Source organism: Myotis yumanensis, unplaced genomic scaffold (genome assembly GCF_028538775.1).
Source record: "Myotis yumanensis isolate MYYU_CA2020_CCGP unplaced genomic scaffold, mMyoYum1.0.hap1 SCAF_12, whole genome shotgun sequence".
Classification (NCBI taxonomy): domain Eukaryota; kingdom Metazoa; phylum Chordata; class Mammalia; order Chiroptera; family Vespertilionidae; genus Myotis; species Myotis yumanensis.
Window position 1 is genome coordinate 21208133 of NW_027223763.1, and position 21603 is coordinate 21229735.

Here is a 21603-nt window from a genome sequence, read left to right on the forward strand (position 1 = left end):
ACCCTTACTCCCAGGAGGAGAAAATTACTACCAGAGGCCATCCACCTTACTGTGAGCCTCTAGCATGCTCTCCAGCAGCTCCTGCAATTTTCCCCAGGCTGACCAAGCCTCAGGAGTAATCCAATCAGTAACTGATACTCAGAAAGTAGGTATAGGCTTAGCTGAAGTGGATTTGGTATGTTAATTAAATATTTTATGGAACCTCTGAGATCTCAGATGACACTCGGTAAATATTCCTCACTGAATCCACAGAATCTGTGAGCGGGTTCTGTATAATAAAGCAATTTCAATATCCTGACAGATGGGCCATAGAAATTGACTGTGTGGCTGTGACTCCAACAGATTATATACAATGAAAAATCTGGACAATAAGTGCTTTCTCTGATTGTTGCCTATGTACTGGTCATTTTCTAGAAGAGAAGAACGCAACGGTTTTCAGTTTGAATTACAGATCTTACAGAGGGGTTGTGAGATGTTGTGCAGGTCTTTTGTCCTGGCATTAAGTAAAAAAAAAAAAGTACCTTCCAGTTTTGCTCCATGGTTCTTGAATGAACTATTCAACCCACAAAAAGCCATTTGTAAAGCATTTATCAAAAAAAAAAAAAAATAGAAGTGACAAATTCCCACATCTCCCCTTGAGTTCAGAGAGCCCTCTTTTCCCTATGATTTCTCTGTTGAAAGACCGGTCTAGGTTCTGTTGCACCTTCAACTCTTTCATAGGAGGAATGCAAATTTATAGAATGAGTTCATGTACATAAACCTTCAACATGTGCAACACACGCACGCACACACACACACACACACACACACTCCCTCCAGAAATCGCTATCAACTTGTGATGTTAAACATGTTTACTTTGACAGGTAAATACCCACGAAGCAAAATATTTTTTAAACATCTACATAGAGTCTTTTTAAATCTGAACAGGACAAATTCTAGGTTTTTAATCTGATTTTTGCCTACTTTAGACAACTGCGGTAGAAAATAACATTTCAAAATTCCTAAGCCAGTCAGAAAAAGACAAAAACTGTGTGATTACATATATATCAGATACTTGGAGTAATCAAAATCAAAGGGACAGAAAGTAGAATGGTGGTTGCCAGGAGCTGGAGGGAGGGGGGAATGAGGAGCTATTGTTTAAAAGGATAAGGTTTCAGCTTTTCAAGATGAAAAGTTATGGAGATGGACAGTGGTAATGGTTGCACATTATGAATGTATTTAATACAACTGAACAGTATACTTAAAAGAGTTGAGACAGTAAACTTTATGTTATGTGTATTTTACAATACAAATAATTGGGGGGTAAAACCCATACAAGGAAATTAAAAAACAGAACAAAAAATTTTTACATTTCCTTTTCCGTTACCTTACTTTCATCAAAAGGCATCATTCTCTGCCTACAGTGGCTGGTATATGTCCAAATGATGAAAGGAATTTCATGCAGCCCCACAATTAGATAAAGGCAAAATTGCCTATGGAAATGACTGAACCTTTAATTAGCTAATTGCAGGTGCAATTGGCCACTTGCACCATCAGATGAAGGGCAAGTGGTTAATTGAGCCCACAAGTGACCTACTCAATCAGAACTCACAAATGGCTCATCAGATGAGGTCCCAGCCAAAATGTGTCTGCAAACAATAGCATGTGCAAAAGCTGCACAAACCAGAAGCAGCAGTCAAGCTGCTATCTAAAAATGAAACCCACAAAACACGAGGTAATTACGAAAATGATCAAAATAAGGAAAATTCAATAATGAGCCATGATCATAAGGGAAGTGAGGGAGATGGGGGAACGAAGCAATTTGGGGAATCAAAGGCCATAGATACTGGAAAGAGCAGCTGCTTTGAGTCATCTTTATTCATTCTCCCATAAAACTTTCAGGAAAAGTTGGTCATTTTCTCCCACTGTACATTCTTACTCATAGAGGATATTATCCAGAGAACTCAACACAAATTCTTGTATAGAACAAGGGCTTGGGAAGGATCAGTGAATGAATGAATGGAGGACACTATTTGCATATGGAGGGCCAAGAACATAAGTTCAACCACTTCCGAAATGGATAGTACTGAGAAGTTTCCTGTTGGGTTTCCTCAATACTGAACATGTTTGTAGGAGGAAATATTAATGATTGTGAAGTTGTTGATGGAAGCATTAATAATCGTTTATAATAACCCATTTGGGCCAGGTCTATACTTAGGTAGAAACCCCAAAATTTCAGTGGCCCAAACAATAAAAGTTCTAGGTTATTTCTCCTTCTTGCCAATAAAAATTCTTTCATCCTGTGATTCAGCCATCTCAACAACTTTCTCTACCTTTATCACTCAAGAGGACAAGAAGACAGAGAATTGTCATACAGCAGAGTTTTTCATTGCCTCAGCCTGGATGTGTCCCAAGCACTTCTGCCCATATTTCTTTGGCCAGAATTACTCTGTGGTCCAGTCTGAATGCAAAGATTGTAGAGTACTGGCTCCTAGCTGTTCAGAAAGGAGGGTTGGGTGAATCTGTGACTTTTTTTTTGTCAAAGATTCCAAAAACAAAGAAGTATAAAAAATGATCTATCCACTTGGAAATTTAAGAGTATCCTTGAAGTAATGCTACATTAAAGAAGCACAAAGGCATGGAACAGACTGACATACTTCGATGTGGGGTTGGGGGGATAAGAAGAGATAAACAAAGAACTTACATACTTATAGGCATAGCCCATGGACACAGGCAATAGGGGAGTGAAGACATGGGGGAATGGGTAGGGGCTTGGAGAATGGGGGAAGAGGAGGGGAAAAGGAAAGATATCTGTAATACTATCAGCAATAAAAAGTTTATTTTTAAAGAGAAGTCATCAAAATTAAATGTACAAGTGATTTAGAAATTAATAAAAAGAGTCTTTTATGATAAAACATGTAAGCCAAAGGGTATTCACAAGAAAATGCAAAGTCAATAAACTCTTCATAAGCAAGGTAGAATGAAAGTAAATTCACTCAAGAATCTTACTGAAGAAAGAAAACACAAAGGAGATGTGATCTAGGAATTATTGAAGATTTTAAAAGTGATAAAATAAAATACATTTTATTTTTTAATTGTTTATATTTACTGATTTGAGAGAGAGAGAAGGAAAGGAGAGAAAGAGTGAGAGCCAGAGAGAGAGAAGAGCACTGATTTGTTGTTCCACTTATTTATGCATTCATTGGTTGATTCTTACATGTGCCCAGACCGGGGATTGAACCCACAACCTTGATGTACCAGGATGATGCCCGAACCAACTGAGGTACCAAGCCAGGGCAAAATAAAATATACTTTAAAAGTCTATCATATTAATAAGAATTTTAAATGTGCTCTTTTAAACATTGATGAAGTAGACAGAGTTTTGGCCAGTAGGATTACAAAGAATAAAGTATGGATTCCATGAACAATACAAGAAACATAAATATAGCTACTGAGGAGCTAGCAAATGTCATAAGAGAACACACTAAACAATTTTAACCAAGAAATTTGAAAAATCGACAAAACTGATGAAAATCTAGAAAAATTCAAATTATTAAATATTTTTTTCCTTCAATTTTTTCTTCGCTTTATTTTTCTTTCTTAAAATTTGAATAGTTGCTCCAGAGTTTGAGCTGTGCTGTGGAGTATCAGTCAGGGTTTAAATTCTGATACCACCATACCAGCTACGTCATATTGGCCAAGTTATTTGACTTCCCTGTGATTTGTTTTCTTAATCTACTAGTATAGCTATTCACAAGACTCTTGTGAGGAGGATCAGACATGTAGTACGCTATCAATGCTCATTTTTATTATTCATTAACTGGGACTCCAAGCACATGATTTTTAAGCGAGTTGAAAAAAATGTTAAAAAGTTGGTAATCTATATTTACATCAGTTATTCCAGAGCATAGGAAATATTCTCTGACAGCATGGTAATTTAAGGAAAGTGATGTAGGCACAGGAATAGATATACAGATCAATGGATCACAAATTCAGATGCTTTCAAGAGCCACGCAGAAATGTAAACGAGAAAACAGTCTTGGAGTAGGAAAGACCAGGCATGCATTCTGTTTTTGGTCCATCTTTGATATTCTCAGTTTTCATAGAGACATGAAACCAGGAAGTAACTCTCTCCCATAAGAGAAACAAATGGGCAATCACAGTGCAGTCATTATCTGGAATGCTGGAGGTTGTAGGGAGCAGAGGGAAGCAGGACAGCTAGAGGACATGGGCCCCAATTAAATGGGGCACTGGCCTCTGAGCTGCAGCCAAGTGTTAATATGCAAAATTAAACTCCAGTGTAACCTCATCATCTCATTTTTAAAAAAGGAAAGCTCTATTTTATTTTTAAAAATACATCGGTATATTTATGTATGTTAAAAAATAGTGCTGGGTCCCTACTTTGCACCAAACGTGAAGCTAAATTTCAGATGGTTTAACAAAATTAAACTTAAAATAATATTTTTATAGTCATGGACTAATACAGCTTTTCTAAGGAAGGCACAAATAAGGAAAAGATTAATATAACAGACTATATAAAATTTAAAATATTTGTATTACAAAAGACACTAATAGTCTTAAAAGGCAAGTAATAGTCTTGGAGAAATATATGTAGAGTATAAAATCAAAGATTAATATATCTAGAATAGTGCTGTTAGGACTTTTTGTGAAGAGGAAAAATGCTAATAATTTGGTCTATATTCTTCTGGATATTTCTCTCTACCTATATGTGCATATTCAGTAGGTATATACAAGTATATAATAATAATAATAATAATATCATTTATCATGTGCCTTGCACTACTCTAAAGACTTTTCGTATATTTAATCCTCTTAGCAACCCTATGAGATAGGCACTATATTTATACCCATTTTACAGATGAGGAAACTGATACACATATAGGCTTAGTCACTTTTCCAGAACATATAGCTAACAAGTGTCAGAGACACAATTCTTGGCAATCTTAAGCCTATACTCTTACACTTTATATTAAATTTCCTCACAGACAATTTTGGTTTTCCTGATTGTTTTTAGTTTTGTTGTTTTATTAAATATAAGTGGGATTTTACTGCACATATACTCTATAGATTATATTTTTCACTAACAGTCTAGCTGGCATATGCCCTCATATGTCCCTACATTATTCTTTTTACTGGCTGTGTGATATTTCGTAGTGTAGATGTGATGTATCATAACTATTTTAACCACTTTGGCATTGTTAGACATATCAGAGTTTCTAGAGAGTATCACCCAGAGGCCACCATTCATAAAAACTACAAGATGAATGGTACCCATTGGAATTGTGTAATGCATTGCCCATGGGATCCCATATTTAAGTAGTTTCCAGTTATTTCAATAATACAACTGGTGTGCAATGAGCTCTCTTGTCCATCTCTTCCAGTATTTGTCCATATCTTCCAGTATTTAAATACCCAGAATTGGAATTGCAGAGAAAGGGGCATAGATAGGTTAAGTGGTGTCTTTAAAAGACCCTATCATTGCTCTTCCACAGAAAGTGTAGGAGAGAACTCATTTTCTTTCACCCTCATGAAAACATATATTGCCAATCTTTGTGTTTCTTGTCAATCTGATTTGTCAACTTGATTTTTAAGTGAGTTGAAAAAAATCCAAAGAGTGAAAAATGATACCCAATTGATTACTGGTTGAGGCTGAGATTCACCAACTTTTTACATGTTCACAGAACTTTTACATTTATTCTATTATTGATTGTTTTACATTAGCATATATAGTCTATAGCTGCACTATCCATATGGTAGACACTAGTCATATGTGGCTATCTATATCCTATATAATAAAAGGGTAATATGCAAATCAACCAAACAGCTGAACGACCGGTCGCTATGATATGCACTGACCACCAGAGGGCAGATGTTCAATGCAGGAGCTGCCCCCTGGTGGTCAGTGCACTCTCACAGGGGGAGTGCCCCTCAGCCAGAAGCTGGCTGACCGGGAGTGGGACTAAGCTGTCCGTCAGACACCCCCTGAGGGCTCCCGGACTGCAAAAGGGCACAGGCTGGACTGAGGGAACCTCCCCCACCCCCAGTGCATGAATGTCATGCACCGGGCCTCTAGTATATATATAAAACCTAATATGCAAATAGACCGAATGGTGGAACAACTGACCAACCGGTTGCTATGATGTATGCTGACAACCGGGGGGGGGGGGGGGGGGGCACAAGGAACATGGAGGGCACTGGCAGCAGGCATCAGCCGCAGCAGGATGGTGGGGCAAGTGAGCAGGGGCGCCAGACCAAATCGGGGTGCCAGTCGCTGTCATCAGGGTGAGCCTCTGGTGGTTGCCTCTGGTGGGGTGCAAGCTGGGGTCCTTCCCAGTGCTTGCACCCGCTGCCAGCACCCGGCGCCGGCCCTGATCACTCGGCACCGTCAGTGGATGCAAGCAGCGGCTGCCAGCCCTGATCACCTCTGAGGACTTCTCCACCTCCCTCTGCTCCTGAGCAGCGATAGGGGCAAGAGCTGCCACTCACACCCACTGATGGTGCTGGCCCCGCTCACACTCACTGCTGATGCTGGCCCCAATCACTCCGTGCTGTCAGCGGGTGCAAGTGGGGCCGTCGCCATCAGCACATGGGAGCGGTGGTGGCGGGAGTGAGGCTGCTGGCAGACAGGGGACCAGGGGACTGTGGCGGGAGGGGCCGGGCGGAGGGTGTGGAGGATGGGCCGAGACCCATCCCTGTGCCCACCCGCAGCCTTGCGGCCCACAGTTCCTTTCAAGGTACACAAATTCATGCACTGGGCCCCTAGTTAAATATAAATTAATAAAAGTTAAAGTTAAATATAAAGTTCCCCATTCCCACTAGCCACATTTCAAATGTGTATGTCCTCTGATAAAAAAAAAAAAAAAAAAAAAAAAAAAAAGGCAATGGAAAATAAGCCAAAGAGAAAAGAGAGGAAGGAGATAATTAGAAAGTAGAGAAAAATGAAGAAAGTAATATGATTACAGAAAACAGCCATAAACATAGAAAGCTAGGACTGAAAGGAAACTTGGAAATTATCTGATCTCATGGTTTTCAAAGTCTATTTTGTGAAATCTTGGAATTCTGTACAGATGCTCAAATCTATATACTTTAATAAATACATCTCTGATGTATTTTAAGTGCTACAAGTAAAATGCACACTCAAATTTCAACACATTGTCAGTCATTGGAATTTTAACTTGTTTCACCACTTTAACTTGTTTGGAGGCAGAACTTAAATTTTTCTGGTGTGTGTGTCGTGGGGAGGGGGGTACCTATGGTAAATGTGTCATTGGGTAGGAAGGTTAAAGCACTGCCTTGGAGCTGTTTTGCTTTGTTTTTTAATTCAAGACTGAGTATGTCAAATCTCATAAATTTGAACACACTTAAGCATGCTACCTCAGCTCTGCACACAATGCCCATGAAGGCAGGACTCTGGGCCATCTGCTTGGCACATGCTCCCATCCTCATTCAATAGTCAATAGTGCAATAAGAATGGAATGCAAAAAAAAAGAATGGAATGCAAGGTGCATAGAGTCAAAATTATATGTCATAGAGAGCTTTAGTGCTAATTTTAAATCTTGGTTTTACTTTTTATGGTAAAGTTGTTGTAAACGTTGAGTTATCCTTGTCTCATTTTTGTATTTCTAAATGTTCTCTTTTTATCAGGGGATGTAAAAAAGACCCTTAAAAGAAGAAAGAGACACAGACTGGTGAGAGAGAGAATTAAAAGGGCAAATTAGATATGGCTTATTAGCATCAACTGATGCTTCAATGTCAACCCATAGAGAATAATATAAGGAATGAAGGCAAGTGCTGACAACTCTCACAAACACACTTAAAACTGAGAAACTATAATGATGGATGGAAAACTGGTGTTTGTGATCATAAAGTTGTCCAAGTCTTCAGTATGTTTTATGCAACCAACCACTTCAAAATAGTGTTATGGTCTATGACGGGTTGGTCATATCTAAATAAAAGACAGTAAGTAATCCTATGAGTCCTTCTACTTGCTCTTTTCAATATTAACTGAGCAGTTGTAATGTTATCCAACTGAGGCAAACTGCATGTTGGTGACATGATGGTCACCCACTTTCTCCCAAGACACAGAATCAGATGCTATGGAGGGGAAAATTTAAAACCCAGCACTTTTTTTTTTTTTTTTTTACGATCAACTCAAATGTAAGAGTACAAGACTATTATAAACACACTAGAGGCCCGGTGCATGAATTCGTGCATGGGTGGGGTCTGGCTGGCCCGCCCCAATGGGGGCCCGATCGGGTAGGGCCAGCAGGGGGAAGGGCCTCAGGCAGTTGGCTGGCTGGCCCTGCCCCTGATTGGGGGGGGCATTTGGGGGCAGGGCTGGCCAGGGAGAGGGGACACGGGTGGTTGGCCAGCCGGCCCTGCCCTCGATTGGGGTGTTGGGGACAATCGGGGGCTGGGTCAGCCGGGGGGCGGGGGGGGGGGGGCGCCGATCAGGGGCCCAGACCAGGTCGGTTGGCTGCCGCAGTGCGCATCATAGCCACCAGTCTTTCTGGTCATTCTGGTCGTTCCGCTGTTCGTTCGCTGGGCTTTTATATATATAGATATGTATACACATCTGGTTCCATTTCCTAATTATACATCCAGAGAGGAGTGAAATTTTTAACATCCAAACTACATGATAGATTAATGGAAGTAGCCAGTTTGGGAAACTATTTAATGAACTTTACTACCAATCTTGTGGTTTTCAATATATTTCTTGTTTTTCTATGCTGTGTTCACACAGATGAAAAGAAAAAGGATATTTTAACTTAAGGAGGCCAAAGTGTAGTAACCTCTGCATCGATGATGGGCAAGGGATATTTGGGAAAAGCATAGACATACTGGTAAGGGCTCACTTTAAAGCTATCAGCACAATGTGTTCAAGCAGGCAAAAGAGTCTTTAATAGTATTGTAGAGTCAAACAGTAGGTGGTAACTTCTTACAAATGTGCAAACGTCTTTCTAAATAGGGTTGGGTCAGGGCATATAAATAATCAATTATGTTAAGGTTCAGCCTTCAAACTGTAATTTTCCAGAGTTGCTGGTAATTACATTGGCAGTATGTTCCAGAATTTCCTTTTTTACAGGAAAGTTATATGATGAACTGAAGGCAAGGTGCTAGTACAAATATTTCAAAGATATTAAAGGAGAAAAAAGTGTGAAGGAATTCCATTTATTAAGTAGCTAACAAACCCACAGCAGCTTTTTGGAATTCTGGTATTTTCATGCTTATAATTACAAATCAAGTGCCTACAAGGAAACTGAAGCTTCAAATTTCTAATGAATGGGAAAAAATGTAGATTTTTATAGCCTTGAGAAATGACAGAGGTATGCTAAGACATCTGAGATTTTTTAAATGACATCACTTAGAAATCTTATATTGTTATCAGATATATTTGAAAAGTATTTCCTACCAATGATATTTCATTCAACCAGTTAGGTAGGAGTCTGTTTATTAACACTCCCCAAATGAAACACTTACCAAGTAATGAAAGTGAGCAGCTACTAGCTGATGCTAGCGATTCAGTCTTGAAACAAATATATCCTATTGCTCCTCTTCCAATCTTCTCTAATTGTTAATGGAAAGATAAGCTTATTCATTGAAAAACTGTTGTAAAAAAAACTTCTCTATGTGAATCAGAATTTTTGTGCCATTAAACTAAAACAAATCATTAGAATAATTGAATTCTGACACCAATTATAACCCATAACCCCTGATTTCAAAATTATGCTTATTAACACACAATTTTGACATATTTCAGTTGCCTGTATAATAAATAAGAATGCATTAAATAAATGTATATGTGTATATAAATATAATAAATACAATATAAACACTGTTTTTTCTCTTTGTATATTTGAGTTCCTCAAATTGTTTTATTTGAAAAGAAATACAGTTGACCGATGAACAACACAGGTTTGAACTGTGCAGGTCCACTTACACTTAGATTTTTTTCAATAAATATTATAAATGTATTTTCTCTTTGTTATGATTGTCTTAATAACATTTTCTTTTCTCTAGTTTACTTTATGGTAAGAACAGAGTATATAATACATATAATGTACAAAATATGTGTTAATCGACTTTTTTAGAGAGAGAGAAAGAGAAACATAGATTTGTTGTTTAACTTATTTATGCATTCATTGGTTGATTCTTGTATATGCCCTGACGGGGGATCAAATCTGCAATCTTGGCATATCAGGACAATGCTCTAAAATCAACCAAGCTACCTGGTCAGGACTTGTTAATTGACTTGTTATTAGTAAAGCTTCTGGTCGACAGTAGGCTATGGTTAAATTTGGGGGGAATCAAAAGTTAGGTGGATTTTCTATGCAGAAGTTGGCGCACTAACCTCTGCATTGTTCAAGGGTCCACCCTTCTGCTAGAAATATAACAAAGCTGATTGCTCCACCTACATTTTACACTTCAGAACATGGTCTCTAGGTTCTGACAGCTTTGGGTTTAAATCTTGACTCTCACTTATTTTCTCTGTGCCACTGGCTATATTTCTTAATTTCTTTTTTTTTTTTTTAAATATATTTTATTGATTTTTTACAGAGAGGAAGGGAGAGGGATAGAGAGTTAGAAACATCAATGAGACAGAAACATCGACCAGCCGCCTCCTGCACACCCCCTACTGGGGATGTGCCCGCAACCAAGATACATGCCCTTGACCGGAATCGAACCTGGGACCTTTCAGTCCACAGGCCGACGCTCTATCCACTGAGCCAAACCGGTTTGGCATATATTTCTTAATTTCTTACCAAGTTTCAGTTTTGTCATTTGTTTGATGAAGGTAAAAAAAAGTATCTATCTCAAGGGATATTCTGATTAAAACAGATGCAGTAAATTCTCTTTAAAAAGGAAAAATAATGATTGCAGGGGAGGGGGATGGGTGGAGATGGAAGAGGGCATAGATTAGATCAGCGGTCGCCAACCAATGGTCCATTGGTCTGAAAGATTGGCAACCGCTAGTTTAAGAAAACCTTTGGAGCAGCGGTCGCCAACTGGTGGTCTGCAGACCACTGGTGATCCATGAGGTCCGAAAGGTTGGTGACCTATGGATTAGATAGATAGATAGACAGATAGATAGATAGATAGATAGTAGAATGAAAAGTGCCCTGCCTAGGAAAGTGACCCAGTACCACCCTCAAGACTAGTACAGCCTGGATGACAAAGCAGTTGTCCTATTTGTAGTATTCCCTTGACTGTGCTAGTCTGTAACAAATCCAGTGGGGATCTTCACCTTGGGATGAAGATGCGTTTGGCTTCTTCTTCTAAAAGGAGGGAAACAGACAGGAATCCAGGATGGGTGAAGAAAAAAAATTCTCAGGTGGAATATGGACAATGGCCAGAAAAAAAAAGAATTTTTAAGTGGGAATTAGTGTATCTTTTGAAAATCTGGGATTTTGAGTGGCATGAGAAAAGGTGGGAAAAGCCTTTGTAGGCAAAGAGAATCTATTAAAAATGAGAATAATAAAATCTATGAAGCTCAAGTTTCAGGTACATTTAGAGACTTTGCAAAAAAATGAAGCTTTGAATGCTACAAACTCAAGCTTTGCTTTATAGTAATTCTGTGGTTTTGGCAAGTCTTTAATCTCTCCATACCTTTCTGGTGAGGTTACTGTGGTGATGACATTAGACACATTCGATGCAGTTCAAGTTGGTTGTCGAGACCCCAAGCCCAGAGGCAGACACATGGCCTAGTTCCTCCTCTACTGTGAGTCGTTGAGACCAAGAAGTGTGATACCCATGTCTGTTGAGTGCTGAACAAACCCTGAAGTCTCATTTTTTACAGTCTTTGATCTGAATATTTGACCCTTTGTTCTGCTGGTGGTGGCCCAATTTATTAAGACCTCCTGCTTCATTTCTGAAGCTCAGCTACTATTCTCGGCGAATAAAACGGGAATGATAGCCACTTCATACAGGTATCATGAGACTTAGCAGTGATGCATGCACAGGCTTCAGCACAGAGATGCAAATTCAAGTTTCAGTCTATTATTTTCAAAGTGTCCTCCCCAGTAAACAGGGATAATAATGCAGTTTCCTTGAAATCTAAATGCAATTTTATAATTGTGAAAAGACTTTCCAAATTATAAAGTGCTAAATAAGTGTTAACATCTTCAATAGAGACTAGTTAGTCTACATATTTTCACTAAAACATAAAACAGAAACAGTAAGTGGTAGAACTTGAAGTTTTCTCAGTAAGTTCTCAAACTGAAGGATAGTCTTCCCATTAATTTTTTGGTTAAATGAGGCTCTTTCACCTGAACTCTAGATATCATTCCTTCTACTCCTCCCAGGAAATTTGTCCTATAAATCCATGAACTGCCACTTCTAGAAGATCAAACTGCAATAAGTAACATGCCCACTTAAAAAAGTACTAAAAAAAATTGGCTAGAGGGCTCCATTTTCCAACGATGCTATGGAGGAAATGCCTCTACTGGGTGGAAGACAGACTAAAGTGATAGGAATGTTGAGTTGGAAAGGGTTTATTTTCCAGTTCCTTACCACAGCCAGTAAATATTTATCTACTTTCCGTTCAAGTACTGCTAGCCTTTCGATTTTTAGGACACCTTCCTATTAAAAAAGATATTTCTGTTGCGATAAAATCGACCTGCACTTGGCCTACATTCCATCCTCTGGAGCCATCAAAACCAGCCTCTTCCATCTACAACGTGAGGCTGTCAAATATTGAGGGAGAGAGAGATCAAGCCTCTCATTGTTCGAGCATGTTGTCATCACACAAGGGAGCTTGAGGGGAAGGTGGTCAGCGGGTTGGAGGAGCGTTTCAGGCAGGGTTTAACCACAGTCTATATCTTGATTGGCCACATCAGGTCCAAAGCAGCCACAGGATGTCACTAAACCACCCATATCTACCCCTTCTCTTGAAATTCTCTTGCTCTTACTCATACTTATGAATCCCTCTCATTTTCTACGGAGTATTAAGTAACACTTCGGTAAAAGACTCCCTTTTTGTGAGAAAGAAGGCTCTTATGTAATTGAATAGCTACAGAGATTATGATTCCATCTCATTCTTTCTCTCTCAGCTCAAGTGTCCTTTTGTCAATCCCTTCTCATTGCTCATTTTCTCACTGGTATCTTTCTTCCTTTCTAATAAACCATTTCATCTTTTCCTTAAACAGGGCAAGAAAATTGAGTGGAACACACACCAATAGTCAAGAAGGTCTCAGGCAGGAAGAAAATCATAACGGGACAGGAGAGCCCCTCAGCTTCCATGCCTCTTGATGATGGAAGGCTAGGGTTAGAGTCTACAGTGAACCACATGCCTATTGTCTGACCCCAGGTACTTCCGATCAATCTCTACTAATAAGTGGACTACGGGTGCCTACCACTTTTAAGCCAGTGCATCTAGTCTCTTATTTTGTCACCTCACTCTTAGTTTACTTGCCCAGATAGGAAATATCAGTCATTTCCGTAAGTTTCTGCAGACCTATTTCTAGATGCTTAAGGAAAACATCTGCCTAGTTTCTAGGGATTTCTCATGAGTACGTGTAAACTGGTAACAACACACTTCATGTGAATGGGTTTTTATTAAATGTTTTATATACATGACAGTTTTATAACACTCCATCATGTATGCAGAAGAGATATAATTATCATTCTGAAGATGTTTTCCTGTACAGACTGCACATTGTAGGGAAGGCTAAGACTCCAAAGCAGGTCTTTAGACCCAAAGTTGGTGCTTACCTCACACTCTGTTACTTGTATTATTCATTCCCAAAAGGAACCAGACAGAATAACCCACCATGGGAATTATTACTCTCTAAATACAAAGATCTTTTCCCCTAAATTATTTACCCTTGGCTTAAGAAAAGTAATATCATGAAATATCTCTGGCATTCTTTAGTCTGACATTCTATCTCCTAAATCCAAGCAGAATGTGTTATATACTTCTACTCTGATTTTAACTCATGTTAATTCAGTCAATATATTTTTTAGTATCTTCCTTATACCAAAGTGCCAAACATTGGGAATTTAAAGTTGAGTAAGATATGATCCTTGCTTATGAATTGTTTACTATGTAGTACAGGGCATAGGGAATTTTAGAAATGTTATAAAAATAATGATGTTTATAATCATAATTATTAACATTTATTGAGTACTTATTATGTTCCAGGCACCATAATAATCACTTTCCACATATGGTAGAAGAATTTGCAGAACGTATTATGATTTTTATTTTCTTATGAATGCATATTACTTTCGCAACTGGATTATAAACTCATTGAGAACAAGAGCCTTCCTTCTCAGTGTTTTGCTTAACTCATATATATCCTCAATTAAACCAAAATGAACCAGTTTATGGCAGCAACCTGGGAATTATAAATAAACTAAATGGGGGTACAATAAAATTTTTTTCTACTTGTTTTAATGACAACTGTTGCCAGGGGACACATATATTATTAAAAATCATTTTGACTAGGTTCAGTGGGGACCATAAAAAGACAATGTTAATAGCATTTGAACTAATGATGGCTTTTTAAAAATAATAGCTTTCTTAAAATTTATTTTTCAATTATAGTTGACATACAATATTATGTCAGTTTCATAATGATTAGACATTTAACACCTTGTGAAGTGATCACCCTGATAAGTCTAGTATTGCTTTATATACATAAAAGAGGTCAAAAACTTAGGACATAAAACAATGTTTCACATCAAAAGTACATGCTGAGAATTAACCTTACAAGAGAAGGAGTAAAAGATGAAACAAGAAGCTGGGGTATGTGCCAGTCTTAGCTAGTGACACTACATTAATGAACACAAATCCCAGTTGCTTGTAAAAGTGGTTCTCAACCAGGAGCAATGTTCCCCCTGGGAGGCACTTGGTAATGTCTGGACACCGTTTTGATTGTTACCATTGGGGGAGGGCTGCTACTGACACCTAGTGAGCTGAGGTCAGGGTTATTGCTCAGTACCCCTAGTGTATCCCAGAGAGCCCCCCACCCCCCAAAAAAGTAATCAGCCCCAATGTCCCTATCACCACGACCGAGAAACTCGAGATTAAAATAACATTCATATAGCACATCCACTGAGAGTAAGCTTAGAGCTCTGGTCTAGAATGATGGTCAGCCTCAGTCCAGGATTCAAGCTAACAGAACGACATGGCTGAGGCAAAAGAAAGCTTTGGAGTGTCTTACAATGGCAACACAATGATCCAGCTCTGAAGTGACATGTATTGTTTCCACTCAAACTCACTGGCCAGAACTAGTCACATGCTCCCACCCAAGCAAAAGGATCTAGAAAGTGCAGTTCTACCATATGCCCCCAAACAGGGGAGAGATGGTATGTAATGATGGATGGCACAGATGAATAGGTTGAGGGATGTAGGGCAGGGAATAAGAATAATATGGAGCAGAATTATTTCTGTCCTAATGATTTTCCAAAATTCTGAAGTCAATGCAGTTTCCATTTTCAGAAAACCTTTGTACAGAAGGAAGCATATTCACAGCAATTGTGATTCAGGGATTTTTAAGATGGAAATGGTTTAAAATAATGCCTCCTTCACAATGTTATTAATACGTGAAAGCAATTGGCACAGTGCTTAATTTAATATATATATATATATCCTTTAAATAATTGTCCCTCTCCCTTTCCTTTGCAGAGTGGATATAAGAGCAATGGCATAACTGAAGAATAAGGCTATCAAATATGGGCTACTTTGCATTAGGTAAGAGAAGAAAACACAAGTTTATATATCATACATAACACCTGAGATCTTTGCTCTTCCTTTCCTCTTCTTCCTCCAAACGATGGTTAGACTGGGCTTTCAAAACTGCACATCGGTTCATATTGTTTCCTTAATTAAAGCCCTGCAAGCCATGACTAGTGTTGCTCAGTGGCTAGAGTGTCGGTCTGAGCACCAAAGGGTCATGGGTTTGATTCCTGTTCAAAGGCATATATTGGGATTGCAGATTTGATCCCTGCCCTGGTTGGGGCATGTATGGAAGGCAACTAATTGATGTGTCTCTCCCACATCAGTGTTTCCTCTCTCTCTTTCTACCTTCCACTTTCTCTAAAAATCAACAACAAAACAATCCTTCAATACCTTTTCTTGACCCTCACTATAAAACTCTAACTCCTTTGCATGGAATCCTCACCTTTATGATTTCACCTGCTCACCTCTCCATCATCTTTCTCCCTGTTGCCCAACCACTTATATTTTCCCAAACACAATGTTGCTCTCCCATTCTCCATGCCTCTTGCAAGCTGACTTCCATTACCCATTGGCCTGGTAAACCATACTTTGACCTTGAAAAGCTCTCAGCTATCATTCTTCTCAGGTGCATATCTATTTACTTGACTACCTCGTCTATTTTATATAAACTGCTTCTATCAGGAACTACATTTCATGCCTGTATCCATAGAATCTAGCACAGTGCCTGACAAAGAATGGGATCTCAAATGTCTTTTTGAATGAATCATTAAAATATAAATTTCAGCCTGGCCAGTGTGACTCAGTGGTTGAGCGTTGACCCATGAACCAAGAAGTCACCGGTTCGATTTCTGGTCAAGGCACATGCTCAGGTTGCGAGCTAGATCCCCAGTAGGGGACAAGCAGGAGGCAACCAATTAATGTTTCTCGCTCATTGATTTTCTATCTCTCTATCCCTCTCCCTTCTTCTCTCTCTAAAAACCAATAAAAACATATTTTAAATATATATATATATTTCATTTTGCTATGTCTCCATAATAATCATTTTAATAATTGCATATTATTCAACTAAGAGGATATCCAACTTAAAAAATTAAAACAAGGTACCATTTTCTTTTAAGAAACTAGGAAAAATTTTATATAAAAAAGAAAAATGTCAAACACACACTTGTTTCCTATAGTATTATATAAAAGCAAAACTATTGCCTCACTTTCTCAGAAATAGCTCTTAGGAAGGGACTGAACTAAGCTATACACAACTGAATAAAGTTAGATAAATAGGCAAGAAAGGGGTTTTACCTGTTTTGTTGTTGTTGTTGTTGTTCCTAGGAATTGCCAACTTTTTGCCATAAAATTCTACTTTTATTATTATTTGCCCTAGAATGGTCAGGCCTGGACTTGAACCTCAAGTTTGTCTGGATCATTATCTGTAAAGACCCTTTTAAAGAACAAGGGATTTTAGGAGAGCTCCATTAGTTTAGTTCAAATCTGTCATTTTACACAATCCCACAAAATGGGTCCTACTCTAATCCCATTCTAGAGATGATGAAATGCAGGCATTGAAAGGCTGAATAAAACCAACTAATATGTCAATTTGAGCCCAGGAAGTTTGATTCAGATTCTATAATTTCTCCTATAACCAAACATATGTATTTTAATGCTTGAAAAGCTTTATTTCTGAAAGAATGACTCTCATAAAATGGGTTTGAAAAAGAAATTGGGAAAATAGAAGCACTTCAGTGGACATTTGTCTATTATTTTGTTCACTTCCCATCTGAGCCCTCATCTTTATTTGGAGAATTCCTCATCTTAAGAAACTTGGTGGGAGGCAAAGATTGCCTTCCATGATAATGAAAATAGTTCCCTTTCTTTCTAGGGCAGATAGAGGGCACAGAATAGAATAAGGTTCACCCTGAAAAAAATGATCTGTATAATCTCCAGGGAGTTAAGCTTTCTGATTTTTATATACAGAGAGAAAAAGCCTTAAGTTCACTGAGGTCACTCCTTTACAAACATGACTCATATGCCATCCAAACCATAAGTTATGAAATTCAAATCTAAGAGGAAGTGGCCAGTTCGGCAGCTCTACCTGAAGAACTTCTCAGTAGGAACTATCCTTGTGTGCTTATTGTTGAAGTAAATCTACTGTAAGGACCTAGCCTCTTTCAGAGAAGCAAATTTAGGAAGGCCTGTTATCTGAATATGGCAATGTCGTCAACAGAGAACTCTCCAGGACCACTCTTTCTTTCTTAGTCACATTGGTAGTAGGTGTTTGCTAGTAACTAGCTGATCCTGGGGGAGATGAAAGCATGAGAATAATATATACAATTTAAGCTATGATTATTTTAGTTCTTGCCCTGTGATCAAATTGGGGGAAGGATACACACTCTTACAACTGCAGCAATGAATCAGTGTCAGGGAAGACTGAGATGACACAACTTCCTGGAGGGACCACTGGATTCAATGACTATTCTTGTAGGACAGTGAGTTTTATCTCAAGCAACTGTGAAAATAGGCATATTATAGAAGAGAATAAAAATTAGCATGGGTTTTTAAGATTCATCAATTTCTTTATTCAACAAATATTTACTGAGCATTGTGTTCACTGTGTTGAGGTCCCAATGATGGGCAGAAGTAAAAATGTCCCCCAATCTCAGGAAATTTAGAATCCAGTGAAGGAGGTGGATGAAGTAGTCACAAAAGCTGGGATAAGTGCTATGAAGGAAAACAGCACAGTTCTTTAAAGCCTAGGTCATGAGAGAAACCAAGATGGCGGTATAGGTAAACACCTGAACTTACTGCCTCACACAACCACATCAAAACTACAACTAAAAGACAAAACTGTTATCATCCAGAACCATGGGAAGGCTGGCTGACTAGAAGTTATACAACTAGAAGGAAAGAGAAAAGCGCACTGAGACTGGGAGGAGGTGCAGAAGTCCGGAGGTACGGAGATGCGCACGCGGAAACAGGCTGGCAACTGTGTACGCTGTTGTCTTTTTCAATCAGGAGGGAGATACAAGCTCCCGACTGCTCTGAACTCCAGTTCCTGGTGAGACTCTGGGGACCCAGACTCATACAGGGAGAAACTGGACTGTCTGAAATCGAACCGGAACACGAGGGCAGCTTTTTCTTAGAGTTGCTTGCAGTGATCATTGTTCCTGCATGGTGCCGTGGGACACAGAGACCCAGGGACCTCTTTGGGGCAGGGCTGACAGGCAGCCATTGCTGTTTTCTCTGCCCTGGTGATTCCCTGAGACCCCCGCCTCACCCAATTTACAACCCCACCCAAGTTGTGCACAGAGGCTTTTGCATATTAATGGCCTGGCGTTTTGCAATCTAAAACCTAACAAACTGCAGCTGGGTCAGAGAGCCCCAGAGCTTCCAAAAGAAGGCCCAAGGCTCAACAGCAGACTGCATTGCTTCAAGCTGGGCCTCATCTGGGCAACTCCAAACCCCAAACAAAGAGGAGGAATCTGCAGATCTCTCTGTAGCTCCTGCTGGGTGGCCTCAGGCAATGGCTGACTTTGCACCTCCTTGGAGATCCAAGAGCCAGTGTACCCAGAGGTCAGAGTGAGACCATACCAGATTACAACCCTTCACATCCATAAGAGACACACTCAGGGGGAAGAATCAGTGAGCACCAAAGCCCCACTGAAGCAAGTCCTGCTCCATAAGGGTGTCTCTAGCACAGCAGTTCTCCCATTGTAGACACAACTGGTCCTCACAGCCAATTGGCCTGGAGGTCAATTCCTCCCAGTGATACCTTCAACAATCAAGGCTTAACTACAACAAGACTGTGCACACAGCCCACAAGGCGGTGCACCAAGAGTGTCCCTCCTCAGGTTATTGGGGAGGCTGAGCCACTGGGCCCTATAGGACACCTACCACACAAGGCCACTCTATCAACACAGGGAAGGAGCCAAAATGCAGACACAAAGAAACAGGTCACAAATGAAAGAAATTGAGGAAAGCAAACTACTGGATATAGAGTTCAAAACCACGGTTATAAGGTTACTCAAGAATCTTCTAGAAACCTCCAAGAAATTTAGTGAGACCCTCAAGGATATGAAAAAGGACCAATTAGAAATTAAGCATACACTGACTGAAATAAAGAATAATATACAATTTATCACATTCCAGAAGATCCAACAGCAGACTAGAGGATCCCAAGAATCAAGTCAAAGATTTGAAATACGAAGAAGCAAAAAACACCCAACTGGAAAAGCAAAAAGAAAAAGAATCCAAAAATATGAAGATAGTGTAAGGAGTCTCTGAGACAATTTCAGGCATACCAATACCTGGATTTTGGGGGTGCCAGAAGAAGAGAGAGAGCAAGATATTAAAAATCTATTTGAAGAAATAATGACAGAAAACTTCCCCTACCTGGTGAAAGAAATAGACTTACAAGTCCAGGAAGCACAGAGAACTCCAAACAAGAGGAATCCAAAGAGGACCACACCAAGACACATCATAATTAAAATGCCAAGGGCAAGAGACAAAGAATCTTAAAAGAAGCAAGAGAAAAACAGTCAGTTACCTACAACAGAGTACCCATACGACTGTCAGCTGATTTCTCAACAGAAACCATGCAGGCCAGAAGGGAGTAGCAAGAAATATTCAAAGTGATGAATGCCAAGAACCTACAACCAAGATTACTTTATCCAGCAAAGCTATCATTTAGAATTGAAGGTCAGATAAAGAGCTTCACAGATAAGAAAAAGCTAAAGGAGTTCATCACCGCCAAACCAGTATTATATGAAATGCTGAAGGGTATTCTTTAAGAAAAGGAAGAAGAAGAAAAAGGTAAAGATAAAAGTTATGAACAACAAAGTGATAACAAATACGTATCTATCAACAAGTAAATCTAAAAATCAAGTGAATAAAAAATCTGACGAACAGAATAAACTGGTGAATATAATAGAATCAAGGGCACAGAAAGGGAGTGGACTGACAATTCCCCGGGGGGAAGGAGGCGTGGGGGGTGCAGGAAGAGACTGGACAAAAAATCGTACACCTATGGATGAGGACAGTGTGGGGGGGAAAGGGCATGGGGTGTGGTGGGAACCGGGTGGAGGGGAGCTATGGGGGGGAAAAGAGGAACAACTGTAATAATCTGAACAATAAAGATTTATTTTTTTAAAAAAAAAAAGCCTAGGGCATAAGCAAGTGAAGGACAATGTGAAGGGAGAGAAGAGCTAAGTAGATAGGGAGTGGGAGTGGCAAGGAAGTGGGTGCAGAAGAAACAGCAAGAGCCAAGACCCTGAGGTGGGTGGGGATTAGAACACATCTGAGAAACGGAATGGCTAGTGAAGCTGAAGCTCACAGGGTAAGAGACAGGGTGGTGGGCCAGGCTGGAGAGATTGCTTGGGAGCCTGTAAGGTGTAGAAAACAACAAAAGTGAGTACGAGCTTCGGGCTGCATTGTAGTTCACTTTCTGGTCTTCTTCCAGGGAAACAAGCACCTTCTCCTCAGATATTGGAGGTACATGCATAGAAAATGTGAAACACTGGCTTATTTTATGTTTGCAAGATCAACTGTACTGCCCCTAATTTGCAAATGAAGAAACTAAGGCTCAGAAAGGTGAAGTGAACAAGGTCGTTTAAGTTGTAATGACCAGACAGGATTTCAACTTTGGTCTACTGAACTCCATCTCTGTGGGATATTTTAGAAGCCAACTTTGTCTCCTCCACAATTTTGCCTATGAGCCTTCAGGGCTATGTATATTGATTCTGTGGGCAATAGTTTCCATTTTTATTGCTTTTTAAATGGACCACAGCATGGTTTCCTTTAGACCCAGCCTCTTTGTGGATCTCCAATCAGAGATCAAAGCAAATTTGCATGGTGGCTTAAGATGATCTTCTTCTGGTCACCCCCATCAGTCACAGGGACATTCGGCATTCAAATGCAGTCAGTTCTCCCTT